The sequence below is a fragment of the Macrobrachium rosenbergii genome, chromosome 36, assembly GCF_040412425.1.
Source record: "Macrobrachium rosenbergii isolate ZJJX-2024 chromosome 36, ASM4041242v1, whole genome shotgun sequence".
Lineage (NCBI taxonomy): Eukaryota > Metazoa > Arthropoda > Malacostraca > Decapoda > Palaemonidae > Macrobrachium > Macrobrachium rosenbergii.
In genome coordinates this window covers 16726857-16741586 of record NC_089776.1, presented here as the reverse complement: position 1 = coordinate 16741586, position 14730 = coordinate 16726857, and the positions used below count along the sequence as shown (strand labels likewise).

At 35.7% G+C, this 14730-nt stretch overlaps 1 long non-coding RNA gene across 1 annotated transcript in view; it reads left to right on the top strand.

Annotated features, from left to right (window-relative positions):
• Positions 1-12023, top strand: part of LOC136856478 (uncharacterized) — a 138607-nt gene extending 126584 nt beyond the window's left edge. The window contains exon 3 of the long non-coding RNA XR_010858354.1: positions 11504-12023. This is a non-coding gene — a long non-coding RNA (uncharacterized lncRNA). The remainder of the gene's footprint in view (positions 1-11503) is intronic.
• Positions 12024-14730: the final 2707 nt, after the last annotated feature.

The following is a 14730-nucleotide window of genomic DNA, read 5'->3' as shown; positions in this document are numbered from 1 at the left end:
AAATGACATAAATTTCCCCAAAGGAATCTATCGCGACTATAAGGGAAGGAGGATTCACCGACTCTGCGAAAACAAACGACGACAGCAGATGCACTGTCGTCACAACTATGCAGGTTCATAAAGATAATGAGAGCCTTTCTTCATTTTCAGTATCTCTAGATGCTTCGTCTTCATGAGAAAGTCGAACGAGCTCAAGCAATGAAAACAATGAAATCAATTCATTTCAAACGCTTGTTCTTCAGAATATACAATGATGCAGTATGCCATTCATTTTATTTTATTCCCTAAGTCAAAACGCACTTTTATAAAACTACAATTTCGCTCTTCAGGAGGAAGGTCTGCTGTCATTCAAAGGCATGCATTACAAATGCAAACTCTTTTATGAGGCATACATATAGAAGGGATATATCTCTGCCCGCAGTTCTCTTTGAGATCTAAAATCAACCTTTTCTCAATCCACTTGTGAAGTTAGCAATGATCGGATTGCAGATTTTGGAGACTGCTTCTTTCCTTTTTGTGCTAATCTTTGGAATTCGTATTCAGTTCATGTTGCCCATGCTTCAAAAGGCTGGTCTATTTCCTCTTTCCCTTCTATTCTTTCCCTCTCTGTTAATAGTGACAGAGAACTGGACATGACTGGCGGAATTTCACAGAGACCCTTTTCGTCGCACCGCCCAGGAGGCAATAGTGACGATGATGGTGATGATGATGATGATGATGATGATGATGACGAGAGATCCTCAACATTTTCTTCCCCGAAGCCGAAGGCTACCTTGAGGCATTTGGGCAAAGAGCCATTCCATAATAAGAGCAATTACATCTTCTCCTATCACACGGATCTCATTCAGACCCCTTCTTCTATCATTATCACCCCATTCTTGACCGAAAATTACCTGGAGCGTAAATTTAGAATAATTACTTAAGAGTGTTCTCTGGTGAAACTTGAACGATTTCACGCCATACCTTGGAAGGACGCTGTATGATGTCGAATAATAATTATTATATTATCACTAAAACTGCGAACACAGTCGAAATATTCAGTGCCATTATACTTGCATGAAAAGTTCAACTGCCAATATACATGGAAAAATAATAAACACAAACTACGCTAAGGAAAGTATAATAAAATACAGAGTGCAAATAACAAATAAATAAACTTCTTAACAAGTAAATAAATATAAACAAATATAAGCAAGAGATGAGAAGTGGGAACACGAAGGCTATGGGAAGGGAGTGGCGTTGCTGTGTGTTTACGCGTTTTTACGTTTGACCCCAATTTCAGTAATGACTGTTTTCCCTTAGCAAATTTGAAACAAAGTTAAGGTGACCGTCTAATTTACCGTGGTCAAAATACTTAATTACAATTCCCACAATTCCAACAAAATGTCCAACCGCAGGAAAGAAACTGGGAGTTGCACGGCATTCCATTGCAGCTCATACGTAAGTCAGAAAAATAGATTTAAAAACTTGTAATTCTATGTCGTAAGTTTTAAAAATTTATTCAAGTGTTCTGCTCATATCTTTTCTACTTTTTAGTTCAGTTTCTTACTTTTAAATTTAACTCTTCCTTTCTGCATCACACTTTCTATAATGATCAATCAATTTCCTGTGGTTTCTACATCAAAAGCGTTCCACCCAAACTCACAAAGGTTGTGGTTTGTTTCCGTCAAGTTGATATTTTCTTCAGGTTATTGGTTTCAGTTTCTGCATTTCCATTTTTTGGGTATCAGTGCTATATACAGTATTTTTAATTTTAAATTTTTAGGTCCTTTTAAAGTTCCTTTTAGCAGTCTTCAATTCCTCTCTCAAAAGTTTTGAATTTTCTTTTTTTAATTATGCTCAGCGGGCACTTTCTATGGTCATTTACTGAATTTAGTTCCCAAGTTTCAAACGGCTACTTCAGAGAGATCTAACAATGTACATAAGCTTTCCTTATTTCAATCATTCCATACTATTTTCTCGAAAAAGTTAAGTATATCTTAGTTTAACCAGACCACTGGGCTGATTAACAGCTCTCCTAGGGTTGGCCCGAAGGATTAGATTTATTTTACGTGGCTAAGAACCATCTGGTTACCTAACAACAGGACCTACAGCTCATTGTGGAATCCGAACCACATTATGACGAGAAATGAATTTCTATCACCAGAAATAAAATCCTCTAATTCTTCACTGGCCGGTCGGAGAGCAGAACGCTGGGCCAACAGCATGCTAGCCGAGAGCTCTACCCACCCCTCAAATGAAGAACTACTATTTTCTCGAAAAATCCACATTCTCTTTGGTTTTTGACATTTCTCATTTCCATCGTTTTCTTTACTAATTCAACTCTTAAAACTTCGGTTGGATTTTAAAGTCATTAGTTTTATATTCAATGGCTTCCAGATATATTGCTAAACAGTCATATGGGTTTTCATTTCATTTTGTACATCTTGCTCTATTTACTGAATCAATTTTATTTAGTAAAAATTTTCAGTCCATAATCCTGATTTCGCCATTAGGCCTTTGATGTCTTCTAACTATTCGCCTTAGTTTTCTGAAATAAAATCTACCGTTTAATCTTTTTTATAAAAAGGAACAGTAACTTGGGTGTTAATAGAGAACGCTTTTCATAAACCTGTAATTACTGCAACAATAAAAACTTGAGGGTAGAGAAACAGATTCATAATACCGAGTATTTTCTCCCAAAAGTAAGTAAGTTGCAACATCGTTCTTTTGACTTAGTTTTTGCCAGACCACTTTAGCTGATTAACATTTCCAGTGTTTTATCATGCTCTCACTGGGGCTGGCCCCTTGAAAATTAAAAATGATTGGTAATACTTAAGTTTTGTTTTTTTAAATCTAATCTGACCAATAATTTTCTGTAAAAGAAAAGTATTGAGAAGTTTTTTTAAATCTAATCGCCAATTGGTTACTTTTTCAGCAACGGGACCAGGCAACTTATTGTGGAATCCACCCTGCAATCATCAAACATTATAGCGAGAAATGAATTTCTATCAAACAGAAATAAATTCCAGCCGCTAACTCTTCATCAGCCGGCGGCGGGTTGAATCGAACTCAGAAAACTCGATTGCCCATCGAATGACGGTCTGAAGCTCAACCAACTCGGCCAAACAAGTGCTTTTTCTCCCAAAATAACCTCAAGTTGAGAGAGTTCTGCTGCTAAACTTTAACATCGTTCTTTTGACTCGAGTACTAAATTACTCTCCTTGCTTTCTGTGATTTTACTGAAATGTTAACATTTCCAGTGTTTTATCATGTTTCTTCACTGGCTGGCTAATACAAAGTAACTCATAAAGTGCAGGCGTCCTTGAAAACTCTCAAAAATGATTGGTAATACCAATAAGTACCAGAAATTTCTCTGGCCCGTTTTTTTTTAAATCTAATCTGACCAATGTTTTAGTTTTCTAGTAAAATAAAAGTATTGAGATGGCTTTGTCTGTCGGTCCGCACTTTTTACAGTCCACCCTAGAGATCTTAAAATTAAAACCAGATCTCAGGCTTATGGGGCTATATATACAAATTGGTATGTTGATCATCCACCCATGCAATCATCAAACATACCAAATTGCAGCCCTCTAGCCTCATGTATGTATTTTTATTTATATATAAATATATTAGCTAAGATCGTGCGTCTGGCACCGCTAGGGGTACCAGCCGCCGAAACAGCTTCACTTGACCGCATCTGGGGAGCAACTGAGCCTGCCCGGTCGTGGTTGAGAGTTTCATTCAGCATTATAGGCTGTACAGAAAACTCGATTGCGCAGAAGACACTTCGGCGCATTTCTTGTTTCATTTCCGTGTCACTTCTGTACATTCCGAAAACATATCATCTGCTAATTTTCGAAACAAGTGTCATGTTTCTGCTTGAAAACACTTCAGTTTCCTTGCACATAATAAGTAAACCAGAGAGAGTTCTGCTGCTAAACTTTAACCCAGTAAGCAATATTTCAAAAATTTTTGGGTGAAAATCTGCTCTGCTAGCTTTCAGCACAATCAGTTTTTGACATTTCAGAAATTTTGTGAACCATGCTTATAGTTTTACTTCTTACTCTCATATACCTCTTATGGCTTTGAATTATATTTTATAAAAATTCTGATATTTCAAATTAAAAGAAGACTTTCTCCCTTTCAATTCGACCATGAGTTTACCAGTTCTAAAGGTGAAATCATGGTCAACCATTTACATAAGCAATTCGTCTTGGGAGAGATTTTGTCACATTCTAGCAGATATGATTCCTTTATTTGTCATTTAGAAAAAAGCCATATTTCCCACAAGAAAATTAAACGCTCACAAGCAGACATGTGCACTTATATGCACATGAGCACGCTCACACCCACATGTGTATGTATGTATGTATGTATGTATATATATGCATATATATATGTATGTATACTGTATATGTAACACAGTATATATATATATATATATATATATATATTCTATATATATATATATATATATATATATATATATTTTCGGGTACTGTTATTTCCATGGATCCTTAATCAGCGCTTAGATGTTAACATACGCCCAGTGGAACTAGAAGGAACATGCTAAAGCTCATTAAAACCAGATCTCGACTTATGCGTGTATTTTTATATACTGTATATATACTGTGTATATATATGTATATATGCATATATACATGTTTGTATATATCCTTGTCGGTTTTTTCAAATGAGGTTTTATACCTCGAAAGCTACATACACAATGTTCACATATATATACATATATGTATGTATGTATGTATGTATGTATATATATATATATATATATATATATATATATATATATATATATAAAGAGTTATTTTTCAAGCCTTGTCAAAGTATTATTTTAATAAAATCTTGCTGCTATTCTCTTTCCCGTCGACTAACAAACACTTCTCTCAGTATTTCAGACATTCACGCAAAATGCATAACACGCGTTAGGCATTACCAATAGGTATTTCCTTACATAAGCACCATTTACCCGTAACAATGCACAATAAAATGGGTTGATAACACCCTGCGGCCGTACGAAACGCATCCACAATGTAATGTGGAAACTGGGGCGTGAGAAAACCTACAAAAAAAGCTCACACGAAGGTTCATCGATAGGGGGTGCCTCGACGCTCACGGAGATGAGCAGCGTCGCCTTCTGAGGAAAGTAATGGAAGGCTTCTGGGACTTTTTATCGAGTGGTTTCAACAGCATAGTACTTACAGAGTGTCAGTCAAATTCCATAAGCTAAATATCAAGGTTGGACATACTATCAGATTTGTGTCCAGCGCACTCTAATGATGACAAAAATTTTACTTTTACAACTGGTGACAAGAATGTTACTCTGATTAGCAATACTTATTACGAGGTTACTTTAATAATAATAATAAATAATAATAATAATAATAATAATAATAATAATAATGTAAAATTCTTCACAAAAACGTAAGTAGCAAATAATATAATAGTAATAATAATGTAAAAGTCTTCACAAACACGTAAATAGCAAATGGGAAAATAAAATACATAGGGCTTCTTGCCAAACATTTCACTGGATATCGAGTGTTAGATCAGTTTTTAATTGCACTGGATTGTATTTTGATTTTAAGACTTAACTGTTAACACAATGCTATAAAGATGTAACAAATGTCACGTACCAAAAATTTCAAAGAGGGCTGGCAAGCGGATTTCTTACAGAAAATTCAGCAGTGAAATGGAAAAGATGAAGTTCTGGGTATATATCTTATTCCAGGGGTAATCCATATGAGCAAAGCGTGAAAATACGTTGGATCTACAGTAACCCTGGCACTTTAGACACAAACGAGCGCTTAAATGTATCGCCTTAGATCTAACCTTGTTTTCAAACCTTGGGCATCGCAATTCCCTGGCTTTCCACATTCTTCAGTGTGAGTTCCGTTCCTTGAGGCTGCACACGGGCACACCTCCTCAGTTACCTTTTAACTTTTTACTTATCTGTTTATTTAATATTCTATTTAAGCAAGGAATTATACGTTGGTATTTAGTTTCATTTCGCCAGTTCTTTTATTTTGATTTACACGTGAATATTCCTTTTCTGTGGAATTTGCTACATACGTTCATGGCCCTTCAGCTGGGTCCTTAACACTGTGTTCATACTATTACTTCTACCAATGGTACAGCTAATTATGATAAGAGCAGAGAACATTTCAAAACTTCGAAGTACTTTTAATAATTCCACAATCTTAATATTATTATTTTTGCCATGTTCAATAATAATAATAATAATAATAATAATAATAATAATAAATAATAATAATAATAATAATAAAGACATTGGAAAAATGATATTTTCTGACCCAGGACACTAGCACTTGACTCAAGGTATACTGGGAAAAATGTATACATACATCAGTATATATATAAAAATAAACATCGATTCATTGTTTTTACTGCGGTGACATTTCAGTTATTTTGTTTTTTCCATATTTTTGTCGTACTTACATAGAATGTGCAGCGCTTTAGAACTGTCATTTACCACACATTTGACGACTGCGTATATTGGAAGCTCCTCCTGTGGAGCCGTTTGTCATTTCTTAGGACTCAAATAATAGTTCACATTTACTACCAATGGACTATCATCAAATTATTACTGACGCTTAAGTGACAAAAAGCAAAACAAAACATTGAAGTGATTTCGCAGATACATTAATAAAACCAAATGAACATTCGAGAAGGAAAGGTAATCAGTATGTCACAAATACTTGCAAAAATAAAGGATCACTAGAAGCTACTGGAAAAAATAAAAATTCTACGGATGCTTTACGGAGTTAATCTAAGCCGTAGGGAAAATTTCATTTAAATTGTTGACCCAAGGTAAATGTGGCATGAAGCCAGTCCCAAAAACTCAATTGTAAGTCAAGGGTTTTGTTTATAAAATCTTTGACTCGTGCCTTGTTCGTATGCCGATTTACGGAACTCTCAACACTTATGTAGGTTAAATAAAATAAAGAAGTTTTGCTTAACATCATTTCCCATGCAAATCCTCTTAAACCGAAAAGGGAGAAATGGTATGACTGAAATTTTCTTAAAATTTTATGCAAAGAGAAAAAAAAATTTTGTGTTCATACTTTTACTTACACACACACACACACACACACACACACATACACACACATATATATAAATATATATACAAATAAATATACATATACATACATATGTACATATTTATATAACAGTATATAAATATATCTATATGAGAGAGAGAGAAGATTTTTTACCCTGTAATCCCAGTCTTTCAAACAGCTAGGGAATATTTATTATCTGCGAGCCTTCTATTTGCACCACCGATGACGATGACATTTTCTCCAATGAATATGAACGTGGAAACAGCAAAACGTGAAATTGCAGGTGGCAGCTGTTTTGCTCATTTTTTTTCTCTTCATCTCTTTGATTTCACGAAATTTATTTGGTTACCTTTTACGCCATGCTTTTCTCTCTCTCTCTCTCTCTGCTATTCATCTCCATTTCGTGTAATTTCTCAGTGACATTTTCTGAAACCTTTTTCCTCAGTCTCTCTTCTTGCCCTTTATTTTAATATATTAGTTTCTGCCTGCTTCTCTCTCTCTCTCTCTCTCTCTCTCTCTCTCTCTCTCTCTTATTCTTCTCCATTTCATGTAATTTCTCAATAACATTTTCTAAAACCCTTTTCCTCAAAGTCTCTCTTCTCTCCCTTTATTTTAGTATATTAGTTTTTGCCCCCTTCTCTCTCTCTCTCTCTCTCTCTCTCTCTCTCTTATTCTTCTCCATTTCATATAATTTCTCAGTAACATTTTCTAAAACCTTTTTCCTCGTGGTCTCTCATCTTTCCCTTTATTTTCATACATTAGTTTTTGCCTGCTCCTCTCTCTCTCTCTCTCTCTCTCTCTCTCTTATTCTTCTCCATTTCTTATAATTTCTCAGTAACATTTGCTAAAACCTTTTTCCTCAAAGTCTCTCATCTTTCCCTTTATTTTCATACATTAGTTTTTGCCTGCTCCTCTCTCTCTCTCTCTCTCTCTCTCTCTCTCTCTCTCTCTCTCTCTCTCTCTCTCTCTCTTATTCTTCTCCATTTCTTATAATTTCTCAGTAACATTTGCTAAAACCTTTTTCCTCAAAGTCTCTCACCTTTCCCTTTATTTTAATATAGCCTGCTTCTCTCTCTCTCTCTCTCTCTCTCTCTCTCTCTCTCTCTCTCTCTCTCTCTCTCCTGTCTTTTATCGAAATTAAGAGCGGGACTTGATTTCCCAAAACGCAAACGACCATAGGAGAGAAAGCGCAGTTGTCCAGCGAAGACAGCGACTTCCAGCCAGTCACGCTTCTAAAACCCGCAGAGACATCGGGTGGGTCATTTGGAACATTAAATGAACATTAAATAACTGCATGGAAAATTATAATGAGCTGTAGAAAACGAAAATGGGCAACAGAAATGAGTTAAAGGAAAATGAAAAAGCCCTACAGAAAATGAGTTAGAAAAACAAAATGATTTACACTTATTGAGAATTAGGTTATAGGATGTGAAACGAGTCACATTAGGTGATGAGTTGTAGGAAACTAAATTGAGTAAAAGTTAAATTACTTATAGAAAATGAAACAAAAATGAATTAGCAAGTGAGCTTAGAGCGAGGTAGAGAGCGCAAAATGTTTTACGAAAGGTCATTTTTTATTATTATTATTATTATTATTATTATTATTATTATTATTATTATTATTATTATTATTATTATTCATATGGACAGTACAATGTACATGAATTTCTTCCCCGTAGGAGGGCAGTGCCGTCAGTGCACCTCACTTGGTACACCGTGGGCATTAATGAAAGGTGTTTGCAGAGTCCCTTCGGCCCATGGCTGCACCCACTTTTTAGCCTTTTACTTTACCTCCAATCCCGCATCCTTTCTTCAGTCTTCCTGTCAAGCCTCTCCAACTATTACTTCTTAGTGCAACTTTGGATGTTTCTCCTGGTTCCACCTTTAGACCCGTGTACTTCATCAATTTATTTACTGGATCTCATTATACTGCTGTCCAACCACCCCAACCCCGACTTTTCACTGCCTTAAATGCTGAAGGGCCGAAAGTGGCCCTTCAGTGCAGCCTCAACTTCACAAAATCAAACCTAATTGAACATATGAATATATATAGCATCTCATGGAAACAATAAACTAGTAAAAAATGCGCTGAAGTTTCCTCGGCGCAATCGAGTTCTCTGTATGAAACTCTCAGCCACGGCCCATGAAACTCTCAGCCACGGCTCGGTGGTAGCCTGTGTTGTTGGTACCTGTAGCGGCCCCAGACGCACGATTATGGCAAACTTTAACCTTAAATAAAAAAAAAAAACTATTGAGGCTAGAGGGCTGCAATTTGGTATGTTTGATTATTGGAAGGTGGATGACCAACATACCAATTTGCAGCCCTCTGGCCTCAGTAGTTTTTAAGATCGGAGGGCGGACAGAAAAAGTGCGGACGGACAGACAAAACCATTTCAATAGTTTTCTTTTACAGAAAACTGAAAAGACCCTGAATCTGCAAAGCATTTCACCGCAAAGAGAATGTGACCTACATAATGGATAACAACAAAACTGAGGACATGATACGTAGCAAATAGTAATTAACGAAACAAGGTTTCTCGAGGGCAAAATAAAAAAAATACTCATCTCAACGGAGCCATGATGAAGATTCAGTCAGTGATTGCCTCAGTACCATATAAGGCGTCAAATCGAGGGCACAGTGATGAGACTGACGTCCGGTTAAGTGACCTTTGAAAATAAACCAAATTATTCGCTTAATTTTCTGACTTCTTTCTTAACTGTTGTGTATCTGTCATGCGTTGCCAGTCTATTACTTCTTGTCCTCTGCATTTTTTCTTGCCTGCGTATCCCTCTTTCTGACTTCACATTGGCGCTTTTAGTTTTTTTTTTTACGCAAAATAATAATAATAATAATAATAATAATAATAATAATAATAATAATAATAATAATAATAATACTTCGTTTATCAAATTATTTTCCAAGACACGACCAATTCTGGCCACTTCATTAAAGCACCTCAGTTGACGGTTGAATACATTTCTGTGGACTTCTAATTACAGTGAACACGCATAATCACACAGGTGATTTTCAATCATTTATCTACCATACAATCCCACAGATACATTGCGGAAGTTGCAAACTCGAGGGTTGACTGGTCGTAGGAGCCAATTTAATTAATTTCCGAAATGTGGATTCTCTTTCTTCCTCTGTGCTTCTTGTCTCATTTAACCTATTTCCTTAAAAAGCGAGCTTATCATCACTTGAGAGGCTAACTAACACATTTTTTACCGGTATTCGAATTAGATGTCAGTGTTGCTATGACCATCTCTCCCTCTTTTCAACTAAAAAAAAAAGAAAAAAAAACTGTCAGTGAAAAGATGATACATATTTTTCTCTTTTTTTAAAAACTGAACAATATAATCATTTCAACTACTAATAACAGGTACCTGCATTTCTTATGTTTGAATCTCTTGACAAACACCAAAGTTTAAAAACATATTTTTGGAGTTTTCCTAATCTAACATTTCACACCTTTGAATTCACCATTAGATATAAATCTTCCTTTTAAATTTTTCAAGTACTGTTTTAATACATACACACACATATATATACATATATATATATGTATATTTAAATATATATAGTATATATATATATATATATATATATATATATATATATATATATATATATATATATATATATATATATATATATATATATATATATATATATATATATATATATATAACTGGATCCGTTTTTCCTTTCTAATCTCCTACAGGTGTTCTGTCCAGTGGAGGCACGTTTAACAAATTAAGTACTTTTTCGGTATGTTTCTTATAAGTGTGACCAATCTAAAATAATGAAAAATGGCATACGTGGAAATAAAAACTAATATACTGCGCCTACACTCGCAACATAAAAAGCGAATTCGTATTCGGACTGGTAACATCCATAAAAGAGCTGTAAAGCGACATTGCACGCACTGGCGAATCAGCTCTGAGGAGGAACGCAACCTTTAGGAACCGTTCCTTTCGAATAAGAAGCTATTTAGTGCATCACAGAAAGCCCATATAAATACCTTTTCTCGCAATGCGATTAGCGCTGGTTTACCTGGGATCTGGTTGATAGCTGAATTCCATTATACTGCGATGGTAAATTTGTAAATTTGTAAATTTGTAAACCAACATGAAATGATGTGGCGCAAAGAGCCCATGGAGATTTTATAGATTTTTTGGTTCGGAAAAATCCAGTGGAATGGCTATGAAATTCTCCTTTACTGAGAATTTAGTGAAGAATTTAATGTTACTGAAACATAGCCAAGTCGCATACTTTGATGATAAATATTCTAACGAAGTGCTCAAACCAAGAATGGACAAATTAAAATTTACTTTGAAACTATGCTAAGATAACACGTCTGGAAGGTTTCGTCTCCGCAATTATAACCAGAAAATTTGTTTCTTCTCTCTTCCAGACAATCTGAAGGATAGGAAGCGCCCCTAGGCAACATCTGCTAAGGACTGGTAAGTAACATTTTGCAAAATATTAACAAAATATGGCACATATCCCTACAATCAACGACTCTACTGAAAGAAAACCTACTCACACTTAATAACTCGGCGCAGACTGGACATATAGAGAAAAATGAGTGACTGATCATCACTCTCGTCTGTGAATTTCTAATGACAGATTAACTTTCTGGTGACAACAATAGGCAGAATTTGGGAAATTCTTCAGAATAACTACGTCACATTTTTCATTACTTCGACCCAGAAAGTAAACTGCCATTATTCACCGTATGCACAGATGAATACGTATTGTATAAATATTACTGTTGATATTCCGGCTTACATGAAAATATGAATTTCGTTGAAAAAAAAAAGATAAAAACTGAAACCTAACTTGTAATAACCAGAAATTCCCGACTCTACATCCCTAGTCGAAACAGCGCAAATTTGACACATATCTTGATAAAAAAATAAACCTAATCCTTCGGGCGCAACCCTCGGAGAGCTGTTAATCAGCTCAGTGGTCTGGTTAAACTAAGATATACTTAACTTGATAACAAAGTATAAAGGATTTCAAATATTCTGTGAGTTTAAACAAACTTGTAGGCACTCCTTACTTGCTTCTGTTACAAATAAAACCGAATTGCTGTCTAAATCAAAATGTTACAAATACGCAGTCGTGGGTCATAGCAGACAGGGTCACAACATGTCCCTGCCTGCTGCGATATGTCCCAGTTATTTCACGTTGTTCTGACCATTACATATAAAAATGAGTAAGTTCCAGAGTACGTAAACGAAAAAATTATATATCCAATCTTTTTAAACATCAGCAGTTTTTTTATAACTTGCTTAGAACGCAGGAAATACAATCGACCTCTTTTCTGATTGCGTATGTAACAATATTCAGAATCATTACACAAGCGCGCGCACACACACACACATGCAGAAGATTTCAATTGAATTCAATGTTTGCGACACGCCCGGACTGCAACGTTCCTTGGGCAATTTCTGTTACTCAAGGTAACCAAATTAAGGAGAAGAATCGCAACAACTTCTAACCGTGACATCGAAGTCACACAAGACGGGCTGCGTGCAAACGACTGTACGCGGAGCCCCTCCCCACCCACACCCAAAAAAACAAGAAATTGATTACAGAAAAATAAACTCCCGATAAAATGGAACCTGAGGTTAAAAACCCCCTCCTAAAATGGATGTAAGACGGTATGGGGAAAAAGTCTCGAATTGTTCATGGTTTTTATAACCCATGAACAATTCGAACGAATTAAGAAATAACCCAAAAGTGTTCGGATAGGAGTCCTCAACAATAAAAAAATAAGACCAAGTCGATAAGAAGGGGGGGAAGGAATGGGGGAGTGATGGGAACGACTGATTGACCTGTTTATATAATTTGGCGCTGCTACGACAGTATTCATAGACGCTGATGGGATGTTGGGGGTCGAAGGGAGGAGTGAGAGACCCACATCATCTCCAACAGTGACGTCAGTCGCCGTTGAGGAGAGATGATTCGGACGCCTTTGGCCGTGAGACTTAAGATTCGGGGGAAAACTGAAGACTCATCGTCATGTGCCGTATGAAAATTGTTTATAAACTAAGGTAGCCACTCTCTCTCTCTCTCTCTCTCTCTCTCTCTCTCTCTCTCTCTCTCCAAGTCTGTCATTCTTTTTACTCTCTCACTTTCATTTCTGGCATTATTCTCACTCTCTCTTAGTTACTTCGAGAATAAAATCTGACCTTTCTAGCTTAAACGCTTAATTTCATAAGTTTTAATAGCAAGTAATCATGAAAGTGCTTTTTTCAGCAGCAATGAAATCATACAATATAAAATATATTTCTAATTCCTTCATTTTCCTCTACGAAATCATTCAAGACAATTATAATTATAATTATAATTGATAAGCGAACTGGTCTGCTTTATGCGAAATTATCTTTGAGGTTTTAGATGAGGTAAATTCTGTGAAAAATACGTATCACAGATGAGCCTTACTCTTTTTTATTACTGGAAACTGTTGTGCATCGTTGATAGGACACTGTCATAACCAACATCCACGTGTCACTTTGGCATTTAAGGACGGCCATCGCAGTGAAATCAGCTTGGAATTTTAAACATTTCAATGATAAATTATAGTAAGCAAATATTGTGCTGTATTTATGAAATCGAGGATCCATCAATTACTGTATTCACGAACAACCAATAACAAGGTTCCCTAAAAGAGGACGAATTCGGAGCACAACAATTACAAAGGTTACTATACAATACATACCCTGCATGTGACAGTTAAGAATGAAACAGAAGTATAAAAAAATTTCATTGTGGAATAACAAGACGACAGCTGTCATCTTCTAGAAGTGCCGGCCACTCCACGCACGAACACAGAGGCCTCAGCAACGAGATAAAAACGTTTCACATTCATAATTATTCAGCAAAAGTAGTCATCAGCCTCTATCTTCATTGTATTTCCCGACATGAACGTTCACGAAGCAAGAGGGGTTTATTGGAACTACAATTTTCAAGACCTCAGTATAAATGTATCAGAGGTTGTTTTTTTTTTTTTTTGGGGGGGGGCAACAAAATTTTCACTATTAAAGCAAAGTTACCGACTTACGGATTATTCTTGACAGCCCCTGTCAACACTGACTCTCGTTTCTTTGAACTCCTGTTTCACTATACGCTTTACGATTTCGGTACTGGGCTTTTAACTTACTGCAAATAATGGAAGAACGTTCACTGCGATAAACATCCAAACTATGCACTTTGCGCAGTATTTATCGTTTACAAAATATTAGACATGATTTCGGCATGCAATTCAACCATAAATTATAAAAGTTATAGGACGATACTTGGGTATTATATCGGGTCCATGTTTTGCTGGCTTTCATAAATATGTTTTCAGAATGGGCTTTAATCCCCACCAGTGTCGTATTATCATATCTAACTATTACCAATAAAGATTCCTTTTTGCCAGTTAACATTGTGTTTGGCACCGAAATAACAAGGACGTATTGCGAGATATATAATATTTTTATTGTTCAAATACTATAAAGCATATCACCAAGTCTATTTACTGAGTATTAATGTTAATTACTTAACAATCCGTCGCCAACACGGAAAAATTAATCGCAGACGGTGATATCAAAATAGATGGCCGGGAGAGTTCAATCATTATATATATTA